The sequence below is a fragment of the Papaver somniferum genome, chromosome 5 (assembly GCF_003573695.1).
Source record: "Papaver somniferum cultivar HN1 chromosome 5, ASM357369v1, whole genome shotgun sequence".
Lineage (NCBI taxonomy): Eukaryota > Viridiplantae > Streptophyta > Magnoliopsida > Ranunculales > Papaveraceae > Papaver > Papaver somniferum.
This window is the reverse complement of record NC_039362.1, coordinates 25,100,264-25,120,764: the sequence shown is the minus strand read 5'-3', so window position 1 is coordinate 25,120,764 and position 20,501 is coordinate 25,100,264. Positions and strand designations below refer to the sequence as shown.

The window sequence follows — 20,501 nt, the reverse complement described above, 5'->3', positions numbered from 1 at the left end:
TGAGAGAGATTCGATGGGTCTGTTGGCTATAAATAGGTTGTTGGGGTTGAGCAGAGAGGGTGTCGAGAGTTTGGGGAAGTTTTGGAGGCTACAGAATGAAGAACTCACGAGTTGCAGAGCTGCCATTTTTCTGCTGCTGCTGCTGCTGATGAAGAACACCAAGAACACCAAGAACGGACCTGCACCAGCAGTCGTTTATCGTGGGTCGTAGGTGTGGGTCTTAGAGATACAGTAACAATAGCACTTCTTCTGTGTCGTTCATTTTAGACGCTTTCTGTGGGTCGCACATTCACTGTTTTATTATTTCATCTCCATTTTCATCCTTGTAAACACCCTTTGAGCAATAAATAAATATTTTGAGCGAAGTTTAGAGAGAATTGGGAGGGGTTTAGAGCACTACAGAGCAAGAAAATCCAAGTTGCAGAGATTCTGGTTCTGCTACTGCTGCTGCTGCTGCTGCGAGGAGGAAGAACGTGAAGAACAGACTCTCCAAGACCGTCGTTTATCAATAGTGACATAGACTGTCTTTTGTGGGTCGTAGTTTCCCAACGACAACAACACTTCAGCTCTGTCGTTGACTCTGGACGGCTTCTGTGGGTCGCAAAATCCTGTTTTACATCATTTTCTTGTCTTTCTCTTCATTGTAAAACACTTTTGAGCATCAATGAAATTCTTTGAGAGGTTTTCCAACATGATGAGCGGCTAAAATACCTGGTGATTGAGGCAATGGAGGATCTATTCACTCATGTTTGATTGGTAATATTTTTACTTATAATTTCGTTAATTATTTATTTTATTTAATTCACTTGGATAAAAATATAAAAAAAAGGATAAAATGGTTTTCTTAATTATTTGTGAATCAGTTTAATGTTTTATGCTTAGAATATATTCTTTGTTAAATCATGCTTAAGGATTACAACTTAATATTTGGACACCTTTTAAATTAAAAAGTGATTTAATAAGAAAAAGAGCTTAATAATAATTTCTGAAATATTATTTATAACCAATCAACTTGAAGTAATAGTGAATCCTGAGCCTTAATCTTTCTAAAATCTTGACATTACTATTAATTTCCTTCATTTATTTATTTGTTTAAATCTTAAAAAAAAAGAGTTACCTTCACAAGTTCGAAAAGAACCCAGTTTTCACCACTATCTACAACAACATTTGAAAATACATCAAATTTTTGGCGCCGCCGACGCAGAACTGTGCTTAGGTAGAATTTTTTTTTTAGGTTTATTATTATTTTTTTAGAATTGTTTGTTCCTTTTTACGTTTCTTTTTGTATTTATTTTGCAGGTTCAAAGTGAAAATTAAGGACTTGGAGAGGAAAAAGCTTAAAGCGAAAAGAGGACAATTTTAGGATTTAATTTTTAATTCTTTTAGAGTGTGTGAGGAAAACTGTAGTTTTATTTTATTTTTTATTTTTGAACTTTAAATTGGACTGGACATTTGGACTTTAATTTTTAAACCCTACGGAAGGGTACCCTTAAATACAAACTGTGTGCAGGGAAGGACGGTGATTACAATATCACCTCGACCCCTCGGGTTCGCACACGGCTTGGTAGTCGTGGCCCGAGTCGACGACAACGGTTCATCCCCCGTCTGGTACGGGAGGTAAGTCCAATCGAAACACTCGCGAATCCCCTGCAAGCTAGTTACTGTGCTCCTTAAGGTGCTAATTGTTTGAGGACGAACCGGACTGTCTTTATTTTCCTAGTAAAGGGCAAGGCCTGGCCTAAACAAGATAAGGGTTCGGATTTCATCACCGCTCCCTTCTTGCCCGCTTTAGGAGAACAAAACCTAACGCGAACCCAAGCTTTAAAATCTGATTAGAAAGAGACCTATAGGGTATCGAGCTTGTTAGGAAAATTTTTCGAAGGATATTGGTTATTATTTTAGCATACTTCGAAGTTCATGACGGTTTCTGTGAGTTGAATGCGTGACTGCTCCGCCTTGTACTGCGGTGAGGCCTTGGGTATCAAAGCTTCACTAAGATTCCCTCGCCTCAATTCAACTTACTTTGACTCGGATTGATTCCAGAGGGGTTTGCTTAAATTGTAACGAATTCCCTTTCGAGATATAGAAGCTAGTCTAGAAACAATCTAAGTGAGCCATCATGCTTGTTGTTTGCTAGAAATCTCTAGGTTTGCTGTGGTAAAGTCGAGTCAGCCTGCTGTGTGATTGCTAGAACCTTCCTGTTAGGATTTTTATTTCTTTTTGATTTTTTTTAGTGTATGCCCGATTTTGTTAATAAGAAAAGAGATACTCTAGGTCGATTGATTAGCGAAAAACCTAGTAGTTCTTCTGATATAAGCAGGGAGCTCGAAGATTGTTCTTTTGAGATCCCTGTTTTTGGAAACTTCAGTTTTGAGAATCTGTGTCTTTGTGAAGAAATTTCTCCTAGTCCTTTGGTAGTGCCAGAAATGGCAACTTTAAAAGCTTATTGAACCCAACTAGGACCTCTCGTCCGTCTTGTATCAAGTTAGCTGAAACCGAGGCAAATTATGAACTCAAACCTGGGACTTTACAGATGCTCCCAACCTTTTTAGGAAAAGAGAATGAGAACCCCTATTTTCATGTTAGGGAATTTGAGGAAGTATGTAGTACTCTGAAAATTAAAAACCTTAGTGATGATGCACTGAAACTTAGGTTATTCCCCTTTTCCTTAAAAGATAAAGCCAAATCTTGGCTGTATAGTTTGGATTCTGAGTCAATTGAAACCTATGAACAACTTACATCTGCCTTTATACATAAGTTTTTCCCAAGGCACAAAACATCGTCTATTAGGACACAAATTTGTACTTTTGCTCAACAAGAGGGAGAATCTTTATATAGGTATTTAGAAAGGTTCAATGACTTAATTTCTCAATGTCCTCATCATGGTTTAGAGAAGGTTAGGTTAGTTCAGATCCTCTACGAGGGTTTAGACTATTCAACAACGACCATGGTTGAGTCCTTATGCACAGGTGGGTTTGAGAATAAAACTGTTGATGAGGCGATGACATTTTTGAATGAAATCGCCAATAAGACCCAACAATGGGAAAATAATAGGGAACCCCAGAAAACAATTCTTCTAAGTAGAGGAAATGTCAATAGGGTAGAAGGATCCTATGAGTCAGATGCTAAAATAGCAGCCATAGCCAAAAGGTTAGAAGCGTTGGAATTAGGTCATTCTAGTGGTACTAGTGGTAGAATAGAGCCTTTTTGGGAAGACCATACTGTTGAAGAGCAAGCCAATGCTCTTTATAACAACACTAGATTCGATAACCGTCAGAAGTTTGACCCTTATTCAGAAACCTATAACCCTGGCTGGAGAAACCATCCCAACCTTTCTTGGTCTAAGGGCCAGAATCAAGGTCAGTCTAGTAACTCTCAAGCTCCCCCAGGTTTTGGCTATCCTAAGAATCTTTCAGCCCCGACACAGTTTCAGAACCCTTCGGATAAGAAGATTATGAGTTTAGAAGAGTCTCTTGCTTTGTTAACTCGTAACACTATGCAGTTTCAGCAATCTGTTGCTCAAGGTATAGAAGAAAATAAGAGAATAGGTCAGGCTAACTCTCAGGCTATTTCCGAGTTGAAAACCCAGGTTAGTCATATAAATGAATCTTTGAGGGAAAAAGGTAAGTTTCCTAATCAAACTCAACCCAATCCTAAAGCATAGAAATCGTACAATCATGTGAACTCTATTACAACCCTTAGGAGTGGAAAGAAAGTTGACAATAAGGTTGCCATGCCTGATAGTGAACATGCTGTAGTTCACCCTTATGAGCCAGAAAATGAGGAGACTGATAGAGTCTCCAAAGAGACCAATGAGGGTCCTGATGAGCCCGGCTTTGTTCCCAGAGCCCCGTTCTCCCAGCTGCTAGTTCCGACTAAGAGGGAGTCCAACTTTAATGATATATTATAGGTTTTTAAGCAGGTTAATATCAACCTTCCGTTATTATATGCAATTAGGCAGATTCCCTCTTATGCCAAGTTCCTTAAGGACTTGTGTACGCGAAAGCGTAAGCTCAGTGTCCAGAAGAAAGCCTTCATAGCTAGTCACGTGAGTTCTATTATTCAGAATACCACTACTCCTAAGTATAAAGACCCAGGGTTCCCTACCATTGCTTGTACAATAGGTAAGTACCGTGTTGAGAAAGCGTTGCTTGACTTAGGAGCCAGTGTGAACTTACTGCCATACCATGTGTACCTTAATCTAGGACTTGGTGAGATGAAACCTACACAGATGACACTTCAGTTAGCTGATAGGTCCGTTAAAATTCCTCGTGGTGTAATCGAGGATGTTCTCATAGAGGTCGACAAGTTTATATATCCGGTGGATTTTGTTATCCTAGATACCCAACCTATCCCTGACCAAGAGAACCAAATACCAGTGATTTTAGGTCGCCCGTTTTTAGCTACATCCAATGTGATCATTAACTGTCGAAATGGTATTATGAATTTGTCTTTTGGTAATATGACTATTGAGCTGAACATTTTTAATATTAGTAAGCTACCCTCTGAGCTAGATGACACGTGAATTGAAGAGGTCAACATGATAGGAACCTTAGTTCCGAAGTCTGTACCAAACACCGAATCGGAAGATCCATTATAGAGTTGTCTAGCCCGTTTTAGCATGGATTTCGACGATGATAGAAACATTGAACAAGTAAATGCTCTGTTGGATTCTATTCCTATGTTAGATACCGATAGATGGAAATCTAGGTTTGAACCATTACTAGCTACCGAATCTACCTTAAGCCCTTATTTTGAAGAGCCTAAAGATCCTCCTAAGTTGGACCCCAATTATGCATTTGTAGGCCCATCTGAGATTTTGCCTATAATTTCCGATTTGGATAGTGATCATGAGATTAGGCCAGTAACAGTGCTTCAACACAATAAGGAAACTCTAGGGATGACCATAGAGGATATGAAACATATAAGTCCTATAGCTAGTATACCTCAAAAGAATTTAGAGGATGAACCACCTGATTATAACTCAGAGAAAGCAATTGACCTTTTTCAGGAACCGGATAGTCTAGAAATTGGGAATATTGTGACTAGTTTATCTAGAGACACCCAAAACTCTAAGTTTGGGGGTAGAGAGTGTCAATTATCCCCAGTAGAAGTCCCTAACTTGGGACTCAAGCCTAGTGCATCTGAGGTATCGCTTGAGTCTATTCAGACTCCACAACCTGATCCGCCTGATACTGTTCAGGAGGAAATCCATATATTATAAACTCGTTTTTCGGATGAATCTATTTTTCAAGACACTCTTATGAAGCCCAACTGGAGGCTCTGGATAGATCAGGTTGTCTTGCAAGAAACCTTAGATGAGGATGTGCTCCTTCTGTTCATTTTTCTGAGCCAGTGCAGTTGTCTCATATTGGTGTTAGCTCTATTTCGTATTATGGACCCACAACTTTTTCGGCTATTGGTATATGACTTTGGAAGGTGAAGATCCTTTTTGAGGTATTTGATGTCTGGCTGAAGACTTTAAACTTAACACTTCTTGGGAGGTAACCTAATCTCACGCAACACGGTAATATCTTTCCTCAACCCTTTTTGCTTCAAGTGGTAACAATTTCTCCTCGTTCATGCTGTTAATTTTATCATTGGAAACATTGAGGACAATGTTAGATTTAAGTTTGGGGGTATGAAAAATCTTTTAGTTGCAATAAATAAACTCCAGAGCCTAGAAATTTATGCGTATTCAGGATGGCACTAACTAATATAAGTGGATGGAAACATCTTGGTTGTAGGAGTTGAGGAACCAATCTGATTAGATGGAAACATCTATAGAGTCTATTCATAAAAGCACAGAGCTCAGGTGTTAGAAATAACATGATAGTTGCACCATATCTCGTTGAGTCCTTTTCACTTCTGTTTTTATTTTGTTTTTAAACTATGTTTCTCTAAGTAATAGGTGAGGCCCACGATTCAAGTTGTTACCAATGCTAGGGTGAATTAGAGTGATTGAGATACCATGAAAAAAAAATTGGAGTTACCAAAAAGTTGAAAAATAAAATAAAAAAATATTGAGACCAGACCATTTGACCAAAAGGAATAAATTCAATAAAGTCGACCACTGGTACCCTTGTATATGCCAATTGTGTTGACCTAGAGTTAGGTTATCGACCACTGGTTCCCTTGTATATGCAGTGTGTTGATATTAGTCAGACTAGTATCTCAATCCATTAGGATAGGTTCATTTTGGCGGAGGCCTTCAGACAAATATGGGAAACGCCGTTCACTTAGTAAACATCAAAACCATCTATGTTTTTCTATATCCATCTCTTAATCTTTCCATGTGATTAGTTTGACTCCGAATATGATGTCCATAGTGCAACTATCTGAGTAGAGCTCTGTCACTTATATATGAATTTTAGTATGCTTGAGTGCAAACTCGTGTACATCAATTGGAATTTCGCATCAGGGTACTTCCTCTTGTAGTCAATAAATATGCCAACCAAGGAGATTCTTTAGTGCCTTCCAAGGTTCGTTGTAGATAGCTAGGGTCTGGAGTATTAAGGTTTTGTGGGTATATCTCTTGTAAGCCCTCCCGAGATTAACTCGGTTTTATTTTTTTATTTTTGCTCGAGGACTAGCAAATAATAAGTATGGGGGTATTTGATAGACGCATTTATGTGTCTATTTTGTTCTCAATATTCTGTATTGTTAGACTGATTAAGTACTTATTGTGTTATTTTGTGTTTTTGTAGATGTTTTTAGAGAAATAAGCCTTTGTGGCGAAATGAGCTCGAAAAGTAGTGTTTTACACCCCAGGATAATGTACCGGTGGCTCCTCAGAAATGCACCGGAAGCGTCCCAGAAATGTACCGGAGGAACCCATAAAAATTACTATTTCCACCCCAAAATTACTATTTCCACCCCAATTGCTAAAGGGACACCCGTACAGGATTAGGGGAGGACACTTTTCTTCTCATAATTCAAAATTCATTTTTGGCGGGAAAATATATTCTCTCCCTGGAAGATTTTCAAATTGATTTTCGATGGATTTGTGGAGAAACTAAATGGCTGGAATTAATTGGGTTATATATATTGAGTATAACAAGATTATTCTGAGCGTTGGAATGAGTTAAATTTGGCTAGAATCCGCTAACTTTCAATCGAGAGTTAAACAGGGAAGATACGCTCGAGTTCTCTGTTAGAGGAATTTTTGGGAAGTTTTGTGGACTAAATGGGGAAGATATCTGATCTTCTTAAGTGTTTATGCAACTATGGAAGTATTACAGCTCATATGCGCAGGCAGAGGGGATGGAGAAGATCATATCTCGGCTGACAGTGAAGAAAATGGAAAAAAATATTTTCCGAGTAATGGAGAATTATATGGAGTGAATGAGAGAGATTCGATGGGTCTGTTGTCTATAAATAGGTTGTTGGGGTTGAGCAAAGAGGGTGTCGAGAGTTTGGGTAAGTTTTGGAGGCTACAGAATGAAGAACTCACGAGTTGCAGAGCTGCCATTTTTCTGCTGCTGCTGCTGATGAAGAACACCAAGAACACCAAGAACGGACCTGCACCAGCAGTCGTTTATCGTGGGTCGTAGGTGTGAGTCTTAGAGCTACAGTAACAATAGCACTTCTTCTGTGTCGTTCATTTTGGACGCTTTCTGTGGGTCGCACATTCATTGTTTTATTATTTCATCTCCATTTTCATCCTTGTAAACACCCTTTGAGCAATAAATAAATATTTTGAGCGAAGTTTAGAGAGAATTGGGAGGGGTTTAGAGCACTACAGAGCAAGAAAATCCAAGTTGCAGAGATTCTGGTTCTGCTATTGCTGCTGCTGCTGCTGCGAGGAGGAAGAACGTGAAGAACGGACTCTCAAGGACCGTCGTTTATCAACAGTGACATCGACTGTCTTTTGTGGGTCGTAGTTTCCCAACGACAACATCACTTCAGCTCTGTCGTTGACTCTGGACGGCTTCTGTGGGTCGCAAAATCCTGTTTTACATCATTTTCTTGTCTTTCTCTTCATTGTAAAACACTTTTGAGCATCAATGAAATTCTTTGAGAGGTTTTCCAACATGATGAGCGGGTAAAATACCTGGTGATTGAGGCAATGGAGGATCTATTCACTCATGTTTGATTGGTAATATTTTTATTTATAATTTCGTTAATTATTTATTTTATTTAATTCACTTGGATAAAAATATAAAAAAAGGGATTAAATGGTTTTCTTAATTATTTGTGAATCAGTTTGATGTTTTATGCTTAGAATATATTCTTTGATAAATCATGCTTAAAGATTACAACTTAATATTTGGACACCTTTTAAATTAAAAAGTGATTTAATAAGAAAAAGAGCTTAATAATAATTTCTGAAATATTATTTATAACCAATCAACTTGAAGTAATAATGAATCCTGAGCCTTAATCTTTCTAAAATCTTAACATTACTATTAATTTCCTTCATTTATTTATTTGTTTAAATCTTAAAAAAAAAAAGAGTTACCTTCACAAGTTCGAAAAGAACCCAGTTTTCACCACTATCTACAACAACATTTGAAAATACATCACAAACCCTAAGTTCAAAACCAGAACAAGTCAAAATGAAGATTGAACTAGTTAGTAGTTACCTGTAATCAAACTCCTTCCTTAAGAAATCTTTCAGACTCCTTCCTTGAGTTCCTCCCCTTAACTCAACCAAAACCTAAATTAAAAAACCCATGACTGTAATCAGAAAAATAAGATTTGACAAAAGAAATTGATTGATAAACACAAAACAACAAGCAAACGATTTCGATAAAAGAAACCCTAAGTCCTAACAGAAGAATAATTAAAAAAAAAAACCTAGAAATTGAAAAACAAATAAATCAATCGAAACCCATGACCTATTTACTTACTAGATAGAGCCATAGAGGTGGTGGTGCTCTTGATGGAGGTGGTGGTGGTCTGCTGTCTACTGGTGGTGGAGGCGACTGAGGTGATTCAGGTGAAGGCTGAAGAGAAAATGAAGAGGGAGAGGAAGAGAAACGAAGAAGAGAAACGAAGAAGAGAAAATTAAGAAGAGATTAGGGTTGCAAAATATATATGGTGGAGGCTTTAATCTAGACGGCTAGGATTAATCAGGATAAAAACTAATCGACGGTCCCTACTAATCGGTTGTTCGGTGCGGTTAGTGTGCGGTTATGGGTGGAACCGTTCACCGAACCGTAGATCTAACGGTTATTAAAATGAAAACCGTGACCGACCGTTGGATCATCGTTTCGGTGCGGTTAGTACGGTTCTCTGTGCGGTTTGCGGTCTCGGTGCGGTTAGTGTGCAACCCTAAATACGAGTCCATGAATCAACCATCTCCGGAACAATCCACCGTCAATGTCCACCGAAATCGATTGTGAACGTACGAATTTCCATGGGGCCTAGTTCAACGATTAATTTTGCCGGGTCAAGCGCCCCACCCTTCACCACCTTAGCTTTCACCTCCGAGGAGCCTTCATTTTTCCAAACCATTCTCTTTCTCTCCATTTCTGCTCTTTCTTGGTTAGCTGATAAGCTCATTTCTGTCACTTCGCCAATCTGGCGAGAGCCAAAGCAGTGTTACACAAAAAGCTGCGAGTAGTATGAACAAAGGGCATAACAGATTAAATAGTCGGCCAGGTAGCTAGTTTCACCTTCTTGTATGGGAACAGTTTTTTTAGTTCCACGCGCGCCATCCTTGATAAGTCCTTGTCCTCACCCATCTTAATTTGACATATCGGAGTTCATGACACAGCGAAAAAACAATTAGCAAGCTAAATGGCTCAAAGAATACATTCAGTTATATAAGACACAGCAATGCCTGGTAGTTATAACCAAGACAAAAATAGAAGACCTCGCATAGGTGAGCCATTCGTACAAGTACTTTTCCGTCTACAAGCTCCTGCAAATTCGACAACATTACGAATATCTCTAATACGAAGCTGGGAAACAGTTCATCAGCAACCAACACGGATGCCATATTGAAAATGCCGGCCCTTACCTGTAAGGTTAGCATTGCAACATTATCAGGTAGACTGTAAGAGGGATCCATCCCTGAAAAAGACGTAACATGAGAACTCCTCCAATTATCACCGTCCTGTAAATGAAAAAGAATTCATCAAAAAGCTATAATGCATCATTACATGCCAGAACAAGGTCGATTTTTTTGGAGATTTTTGTTAATGCACCTGTTCAGTGAAGGCTAAGAGAAACAGCGAATATATTTCTTGACCAAATGAACGGCGCCACTTGGCCCCCTCCCCCACAGGGTCAATCCTGAGATAAAAGTTGCCTTGGATCTGCAAGTACTCCAGTTAGGCGCACTTGAAGTCATTTGTTGTTTTTTGGAAGAAGCCTACAAGAATTGCTTGTCAACAAGAAGAACTAGGCAAGGTGTGCTTACTATTAACCCCGTGCATTTATCAGCTACGCAGACCGTCTCATTCAGTGCTTCTGCAACACCTCTAGAGTCATCATGAACCAACCTCCTACACAACATTTTAAAGAATGGCATGGAACGCGTCTAAGAAACTTTAATCAACAAACGTTGCACATCTTACATTTCTTGCACCAAGTGGTAATCCGTGAGGATAATCATAAAAATGGAAGGTGAAAAACAAACCTATGGAGCATCAGTTCTACTTGTCCATCCATCAAACTGGATCCACCCACAGACCGGTCTACCAAAACTGAAAGCTCTGTCTTGTCATCTTCTATGTATATTCCAAGATTAATCTGTATGCAGTAAGAACTTCTTTAAGCACAGTCAATAACAGCTAAGCTTAGAGGTGAAGGCGTAGATTGAAAGCTTTACAAGTGATGGAAACATACTGGATAATAGTTTCCAGCTATATGTTGGTTTACTTGTAGGTCCCAATCTGTTCTGTAGTCTCTGACCTGCAAATGAAATGAAATATTCAAAATTGAATGGCATTGCTGCACTGGTCAAGCACATCAAAACCACTTTCTCCCTTTCAAAGAGCTTTAGGCGTACCCTTTTGATAAAATCCCGTCCGTTTGAATCCGTGTAGAACGTTTTGTTGGTCTTCAAGGTAGTCGAAATTTTAGTTGTAATTTCTTTACTAAGTTTATCTTCAATAGGTATCGGCCCAACCTGAAATTTGAGAACGTCACCAGGAATTAACATTCTAAAGTTAGATTTCTAGACCTCGGGTGAATGGATGTACTGGTACCAGTAGGAGCTTACTATGAATTCCACTTCAGCATGTTCCTTCCCCTTGTACACTCTTGTGATCTGCAAAATGTTTTCATTTGGATTAACCCTCACATATGACTATAACATTTTTGAGCTAGTACGGGTGCATTGGCGAAGTACCTGATGTATCCATTCATTAACCTGTTGGTGTACTTCATCTAACACTGGTCCTCGTAGAACAGTCACAGGAACCTGACAGCGACAAAATATAGAATAGAGTTCAGACACTATTAAACTTTAAGGACTTAGCCTTTCATGACCCCGGCGATTACTATATTGATGAATGGGAATTCTTTTATCCGTACGCAAAATATATGTATACCTTTGAGCCAGATCTAAGCGGAAATGTACCATTAGGACGAAATACATATGCTCCTGATGCCTTCACCAAGAAAAAAAAAAGCAGTAAAACTGTCAGGCATAACTGTACAAAATCAAGAGGAACGCTGCATTTACAGAAGTAGAGTCACCTGAGGGTCTTGGTCACTGTGGTCATAACCGGTATAATAACTATAGGACTGTTGCAGAGGAGCTTTGACCTTAACAATGTAAGAAAATGTGGAAATTATTGAACAAAATAATACAGCCTACATAGACAAAGATCGATGTTGGTGCATACCATGCTTCTTCTATTGATATACTGAGTAAATTTTCCTTGATGGACATCATATGTAAGCTTCAAGTTACCTTGCCCAACTTCTAGAGTTCCATGTCCATGAACTGTTGACTTGGACAAACTAGCACCTGCAATTTCACATTAGGGATATTCTTTTCTCAGCTTAAATTTCATGATCAACAAACCTCCTGTTTTTGTTCCAGAAACAGTGTAGGTGCTGAAACCAAGAGGAGGTACAGATGCTGAAAATGCAAGCCAATACTTGGGTGTATCACTTGGTGATTTACCCAAGTACGCCTTGACATGATAGTTTCTTATGTTCAAAGAAGCACTGGACAGAGGTAAGAGCTGTGATTCAATTTCTCTTCCACTGGAATCCCGAACCGTCACTGATTCGCTGGTAACCTGACACAAGTTAGACAGTGTTAGTTGACAGATTATAAGATCATGGACTGCCTGCAAATTTCAACTGGTCTCTCAACTTACAGGAATCCGGACGACATCCTCCCTCTTCCATCCAAGTGCATTATAGACTACAATGACCTACAAAATAAAACACCAAAGAGTTCATAAAAGGATTGCAGTTTGTGATTTAATGGCGCAACCCAACCAAATAAGATGGAGAAAGAACTTACAAAGCTTTTCCCACGAGACAAATCGACTTCAGTTGGTGGACAATAACTTATGTTTAGAAGTGGGCACTGAAAGAAACTGATGCACGTCATTGGTTTATAACAATAGTTACAATATAAACAACTATACCGCTAGCAGGAGCTTCATTAGCTTGCCTGCTCAAATTTAGTTGCCGGTTTCCCAGAACTTCGATTTCCTGTCGACTCTGTCAAGCTAGCAGGCGAAGATGCAACCAACTCCTCAGCCTGCAGAAAATAAAGACGAATAAATGAGATTTTCTTTTATAAAGGGTAACTATGATTCCACAGTCACGCAATTATCGAGATGCTGCAAGAGAATATTCACCTCAGCATAACCCATTGATAGTCGTTTTGCATAATCGTTAGCTACATGCTGCTTTGATGTTCCACTAATTGCATCATGATGCTGAGCAATTGCCAATGCATCTGCCAAACTGTCCGTATTAGGCCTTGAATTATTCCTCCCTTTAAAGAATTCCAACTGCCTTGCTGCCTGATAATTTTATAAGCAGCAAAGGTTACACAACCTGAAACAATTTCTTTTTGGAGATAATACACATAGCTTACCAAATAGTAACCACTCAACACCCTGACATAGCGTTTCAAGGCTGGTCTGCTAGTAAAGTATCCTGTCCAGTATGAATTTGCTCGGTCCGCATAGCTGATATACACATGCGTCAGTGCTTAAGAATACATGAGCATGAGAAGTAATCAAGAGAAAAATGAGCTGCATCTTTCAACTCACGGAAAAAAATCACCGGTCTTGAGCGGCCAGGATTCATGAGATGCCCATTTTGCATCGGTGTAAATGGATGGAGTTGAATAAAGAGCATTGAAACGCCCATCCTGAAAACATTTAAGCCAAAAGATGAGGCAATTCGCTTCCTAAAATGCCAAAACAGCTTCTATAAAGGAAATGCCTACAATGCTGCTGCATTACTCGAAGTGTTTCAGAGAGATATTATTACGAAAGGCATACCATATTCACGTAGTGTATGAACTTGACGGAACCATGAAGTTGCATATTGGTACTTAAAGTCTGTCCCCATGGTCCACATTATATGATCCGTTCGAGTTATGTTTGCCTGATAAAGGAAGAGCTTTGCTCAACTTTGTGTATATGGAGTAAAATGATGAAGTCACAATCATAAGGTGCTTACCTGTGATATCGCGTTAGCTACGAAATCATCGACTCTCTCTTGGACATTGTAATCAAACAAGTCGGGGGTCATCCTTCAATCCGAAAACAAGACAAAAATGAGTTTGTGAACTAGAATCGCTCTTCAAAGGGTTATATTATGGAGTAATTTACCTGAACAACACGGGATGCATCACTAACTTCGAAGTAGAAGTTACCACTGGGAGGTTCATAATTTCCGGCGAGTGCACCAGCAAAAATCTGCAAATTGCAGCAAGATCTTGGTGGTTCACACATGATAAGGGAATATAATTCAGAAGTGCACCAGTAATAAATTAATAATCACCTGAGCTGATGAACCAAGGGTTTTAGAACCTTGCGAGATAAACTCGAGCCGCTTTTCATTTTTACGCTTTTGTAAATCTTGGAAATCAATCCTACCGAAGAAAAAAGAATCGAATCCTACCTACAACCACCATAGTTTGGCTCTTACATTACAAGAAATGTGCATATATTTTGCAAGACAAATGCTTGAAGTATCCATTTTAGCTGTACCTCGGCCGCCAACAAGTAAGTTTGAACTGCTGAATGACCAAACGGATCGATTTGCCAACCGATTCTAGGAGTCTGATTAAACACTTGCTTGATAAATCTGTGCCCAAGTGTTGTTTGGTCGATCATGTCAATGTAATGTGGTGCCGCCTCATCGTGCATGCACATTCCCCCATTTCTATGATTAAAAAACATACACAATCTATAATCAAAATCCAAATTGGTACAATTATCTTACACCATTTTTCTTTCCCCACGGATATGTCTCATCTGGATCTGACTAAAATCATGTGACTCATCTTGATCTGGCTTAATATGTTTGTTTTTTTAGTCAAATCTTACTCAAAATAAAAAAAATAAACCGTCTGACATCTGAGCATCGTATCGGGGACGACTCAAATCCAAACGACGAGTCAAATGCAAACAAACAACTATCATTTCACGGACTGCATAACAAAATTGAATACATACATTAGTTCTAGTTGGCCTGATCGAACTAGCTTCTTAACTATATCCAGAATGGTTTCGCTTTGTTCATTCCACCAGCGCTGAAAAAATGCCTGCATCTACCAAGTATATATAGCCACTATTGCGTCTTAATTCTTGGCGTAAAAAGGATAAATTCAAAAAATTCAAACTAGTTAGAACTCAACAAATTAGATCCTGTTCGGGGTTGCCAGCAGTAGGCGGAAACAATCATCTTGCCTGCTCAACATAAATGAACTTGCGATTTTTATCAGCTAACAACGCCGGAACCATAGAATCCAAGACATTTTGAACACAAGCTATCTGAAGAAAACAAACAACAAATGAAACGTTCATTACGAGCTCTGACAACAACCGAAATGAACAAAGATAGATTTTCAAGGAGAGACAAAGGGAACCTGGATTGAATTGTTAGAACCAACATAATACTGATCAACAGTTTTTAACCAACCAACATCATCATGAGTATGAGCAACTAAATGCACATTAAGCTTTCCATGAACTATACTTTGAGAGGTATTGTACGCAATGTACTTCGATTCTGCACCGGCAAAACTTGCCAAAAACAGCATAAACACAACAAGTGCAGCAGTGGTGATCATACTACTAGCCATTAAGATTTTAGAGTTGAGCATCCAAGATACCAGCAATGAGAAGAACTCTTTTTCTCTTATAGTACAGTACAAAGTTGTACAGGAAATGAATATTAAACGAGCAGGAACTGCACGCTGGGTCTAAGATGTAATCAACAACGTGCATCGCCTGTTCTGGCCCTCGTGAGTTCGGTTGAGATTGAGAAAATCGAAACAAAGAAATATATAAAGTACGCGACCAGATTTGCATGTCTTCTATTAATCATTTTATTAAGTTGTTATAAACAGATACACGTGAAGCCTACAGCTACAAGAAACACTAAATTGGTCTAATAATCCCAAAATTTCGTTTTTATGGATGCAAAAAAACAAGTAAAATAATGAAGGTTATTATTGGTGCGGTACACTTCTTTAGAGGGGCTTCACTTGGATTCTTAGTGTCCAAAAAAATGATTATGGGATATCCTAATACCAAAGCAAAATGTCTAGATTACTCTTGAACTAACATGAAAACTTAAAAACCTAATATTTTCTATTTTAATTCAAGAAAAAAACTACTCCTCTTCATCTTTCTTCTCTTCCTCTCCTCGGAACTTCAATTGTAATTCTATTCAACTTCAGTTACGTTTCTGCTGGTGTTACGTCTGGGTTCAGGTTTAATTTCTAAACGTAAAATTTGATTATGAAGAATTTACGTCTGGGTTCGGGTTGAATTCAACCGTAAAATAGGATTTGCATGTAGTCTTACGTCTAGGTTTTGTTTTAATCAAACCGTAAAATATAGTCTTACGAAGGTTTAGTTTATTCAAGCCGTAAAATGTAGTCTTACGTCTAGGTTAGTTTTAGTCTTACGTCTAGGTTAGTAAGTTTTAGTCTTACGTCTAGGTTAGTAGGTTAATTTTAATTTACCTCTAGGTTAGTCTTACGTCTAGGTTAGTCTTAATCAAACCATTAATTAATTAGATTATAATTAAACTAAATTAAAATTAGCTAAATGATGAGTGCCAAATATTGTATATATTTATCCCTTTTTGTTGGCATTTAACTCATCCTTTGCGCATTAATTCTACATTTTATCCCATATTCTGTATTTTCATTGTTTTCAAGAATAAATATTTTTCTTACTTAATTTTGCATTTTTAGGTAATAAATAAAGTCTGGATGACTTGCGGAGCGGAAAAGAGCTGAAGAGTAGTGAAAAGCCGGGAGGAATTACGCAAGGAAGCCGCAAAGAATGGAGCGCACGTCCAAAAAGCTGGAAATGGGCTCAAGAAGGAAGAATTGTTCTTAAAGAAGATATGGGCTTGGCATACCCAAAGCCCAAAACCCTTACCCAAACCCATTTTCTATATCCATACCCGCCTCCATTCTCAGCCGTCGGATTGGATCCATCTCATCATCCGATGGTCTCTCCTTCATCGCGCATCAAAATCTGAAGCTCCTGCAAAACACCATAGTGCCTAAATTCCAAGCCTTCAGATTAGATCACATTTAGATCCTACGGTCGCTTCTTTGCCTGCGCATCAAACCTCGATACTTCCGCTTAACACTTCAACACCTAACTCCATCTTACACCGTTAATTTTGATGTATTATACATCTAACGGTCGATACATGCTCCGTTCAATCAAGCCGTTGGATCTATCTACCATCTTCACATCCCACGGCTTCGTATTGCTAGACATCAAAACTCTATGAACCCGCATCACACCGAAATAACCCTAGGATATATAACCCAAAAAAACAAAAGAAACCCTAATCATTTCTTCTCCTCTTTCTTCACCTCTACCCGCACCACCACCTTCTCCACACCGTACACCACCAACTCCACTGCCACCACCGCCGTACCTCCATGTCCGCTACCACCAACTCTCCACCTGCTCAACCACCGAAACCCCTCTCACTCTAACATGCCTCTCACTTCTTTTCACTGTTTTCCCCTAGTCTAGGGTTTTGAAAATAGAGAAAAAGCATTGATAGACATGGTAGAGAATTAGGTGAAGCTAGAAAAGAAATCAAGGTATGGGAAAGGCACCAGGAGAAGCAGAGAAGACATGGGTCGACGCTAATTGAGGAGATTTGTCACATCAAGGTAAGAAAAACCCAAACCCTAATTTCAGTTAATTTGGGTATTTTCGAGTAAACTCTAATTACTGTTAGGGAGAAGCATGGAGGAGCATTATAGAAGATATGGGTCTGATTTGTACTGTCAAATTAGGTAGAAATAATTTACCTAATTTCTGTTTGATTTTAGGGATTTTTTGGGAAGAACCCTAACTTGTAATTGGGTATAAATATGACTGTGGGTGTGATGTAAAGGCTTATGCCTGGAATAGCCGGCGTCCAGGACTTTCATGTTCTGTGTAATTTCAGTTTTCTTTTACAATCTTTTTTGTTCACTGTTTCTTCCATTTTTATGCCCTGTTCATGTTTATCTCACTGCTAAGTTAACTGTTAATGTTTATATTTGCTGTTTTCCATTTTGTTCTCTGTTCCTGTTAAATGTGTGTTGTTCCTCTTAATATCCTGTTGATGTTCATGTGTGTTAGTTTAAATGTTGTGTTGTTCCTGTCAATCATGTGTTATTCCATTTGTTTTCTCATGTTCTGAGTTCACTGCTGAGGCTCAGATGAAGCTTTAGTGGACTGTTAGAAAGTGGAATGCTAGGTTAGAGCCTTAGGATGCATAGTTTTGATTGAGCAATGGGAGAAATTAGTGCTCATAGCAAGCTAATTCTCTTTCCATTCCATTTGTATGCTTAGGATGCATTGTTTTGATTGAGAAATGGGAGAAATTAGTGCTCATAGCAAGCTAATTCTCTTTCCATTCCATTTGTATGCTTAGGATCATAAGTTGACCTTAGCTGTCACTTAGTTCCATTAGGAATTCAACCTAGAATTACATTGTATGGATAGGTCACAAGGGTGGATTCTAAGCCTTAGCTTAGTCACTGTTAGCTTCACCATCTCCCCTGCCCTTGGCTTAGGCCTTGGTTCACTTGCATTGTTCTCTGCTTGTAGTTGCTGTGTTCTGTCACCTTCTCATAATCCTTTTGCCCTGTGTTGCTTTTGCCCTGTGTTGCCCTGTGTTGCTTCCATTGTAAATTTTCTTCATTGTCTTTGCTTCTTTACATTTTATTTATTGCATTGTCTTTGCTTCACTGCCATCTCTTCTTTCTTCATTGCCTTGTTTTGCCCTGTTATGCTTCCCTGAGCAGCCTGCATTACCCTTCTGCTGCTGCTTTCCTTCCACTGCTGAAGCCACTGCTGCTGCAACTGAGCTTGGCTCACAGCAATCCAAAAGCCCAAGCTCAAACCAGTTCAAGACCAAGCCCAGGTTTGAACCAAAAGTTGAAGCCCACTGTCCATTGTTTGTACAAACTAAAGCCCAGTTCATTAAGGCTCAAAGCCCAGTTCAGTCAACTGTGGGCTTAATCCAAAAGCCTGAACTCAATTAAAGGCCCAATCCAATTCAGGCTTAATCAAAAGCCTAATTCAGAGACCAAAGCCCAAGCTCAGTTCATTTCATTGTTAAAAACAAACCCATTAGGCCCAATAGCAATTTAGAGCCCAAATAGCTAAACACTACAAAACACTCCCAATCTCTGTGGATCGACCCGTACTTGCACGTGCTACAACTGACGACCGTGCACTTGCGGTATTACTGTAGGCCCGCGTTTTTATTACGCTTAATTTATACGCTTCCCGGGTCTACCACTAAATAAGGGTTATTTGGTCATTACAAAATTATTTGAGATAAGGAGTTTTTGATATTACTTATGAGTGACCCGTTTTGTCCTATTAGGTGACGCCCCTCTAATAAAGTGTGACGCCCCAATAATAGCCTTCAAAATAATATGGTACTCCCTCCTCCCGTCCTCGGTTTCAATATAATATGCGGATTATATTGAAACTCGACAACACCAAATTCTTATATAGCGAAAAACTATACGGTACAGTTTTAAAGTCACAGACTGATGATATCAGTGATCTGGGTTCGAAACTCAGCACCAAATTCTTTACATATCAAAAAAATTCTTACATAATACACCGATTTTTAGATTCTAAACATGAAGGGCCATCAATTAACAAATCAATTAACAAATCAACCGATCAAATGAACATATCAAATATACTCTCTTTAGAAAAGTGTGCACATGATTAAACTTCCTTAAATCTCGTCGGCACTGTCTTAAGGTTATTAAAATTGTAAATTTAGTATTATTTGGATTTAGTATTTTGACTATATTGGATAATTAGCAATATATAATAAAGCTCAGCTACATATTAAACCTAGATGAAATCAATTTCATCTTCGCTTAAATATGGACGAAACCGGTTTCATCTTATATATTCTAGCAAGGACAAGAAATAATCGCTGGGATGTATCTGGTTTTATCTTATATATTCTAGCAAATAAACATATTTTTCTAATTTCACCCTGCATATTTACGTAATTATTTTTAAGTTGATGGTGAAGGCTCTGGCATCGTACCATGTTCGTCTTCGGGAAAGACCCGTTTGGTTCATGTGCATATCTATCGAGAAGGTATCGACTATTATACCTCAAAATTTTGAACATGTGAAAACCACCTTGGCATATGGGTGGGGTGGGGTGGGGGGTCCTTGTAGCTATGCAGGCAGCAGGATCATGAAAGGGGGACTCCCCTGTAGCCCGGGCAGGGCTGTGGGTACACCCACCTCAATGGTCGCGATTGGCGTAATTCCATTGATGTGGTGACTACTCTATCCACTGTACCAAAATTGAATGCGGCACAGAATGTGCCAAAAATTTACTACTGACTCTGTACAGGTTTCCCAGGCAGGCGAGCCGGCGTAGAAACTTAGCCATATATTTATGAGATAAAATCTTTATGAGATAATATCTCTAGCCCTACCCTGACTTGCTCGGGACTAAAGGGATTTGATTATCGGTTATCGGTGAAGGTTCTGGCAAGCCGGCGTGAAATCTGCTATACTTTAATGAGACATAATCACTTCAATTTCTAATCCTACAATGGACTTGCTCCGGAACAAAAAACTTATGGTAATCAGTGAAGGTGGAGTTTGTTGCATTTTCTTACTATTGAAGATGGTGGTGGTGGTAGTATTGTGTTTGTTGCAGTTGAAGATGTTGTTAGTGGTGTTTATTGTGCTAGATCTTATCTAGATTATAAAAAAAAGTTTGCACAAGTTAGGCAAGATAAAGAACGCTCCGGATTTATTTTTGAGAAAGCTAAATCGATTGTTGTGGTTGTTTACATCATTATTGTATCATTGTTT

At 38.8% G+C, this 20,501-nt stretch overlaps 1 pseudogene; it reads right to left on the bottom strand.

Moving 5' to 3' along the window:
• Positions 1–9,321: 9,321 nt before the first annotated feature.
• LOC113278874 lies at positions 9,322–15,241 on the bottom strand (annotated as a pseudogene).
• Between the last annotated feature and the right edge of the window lie 5,260 nt (positions 15,242–20,501).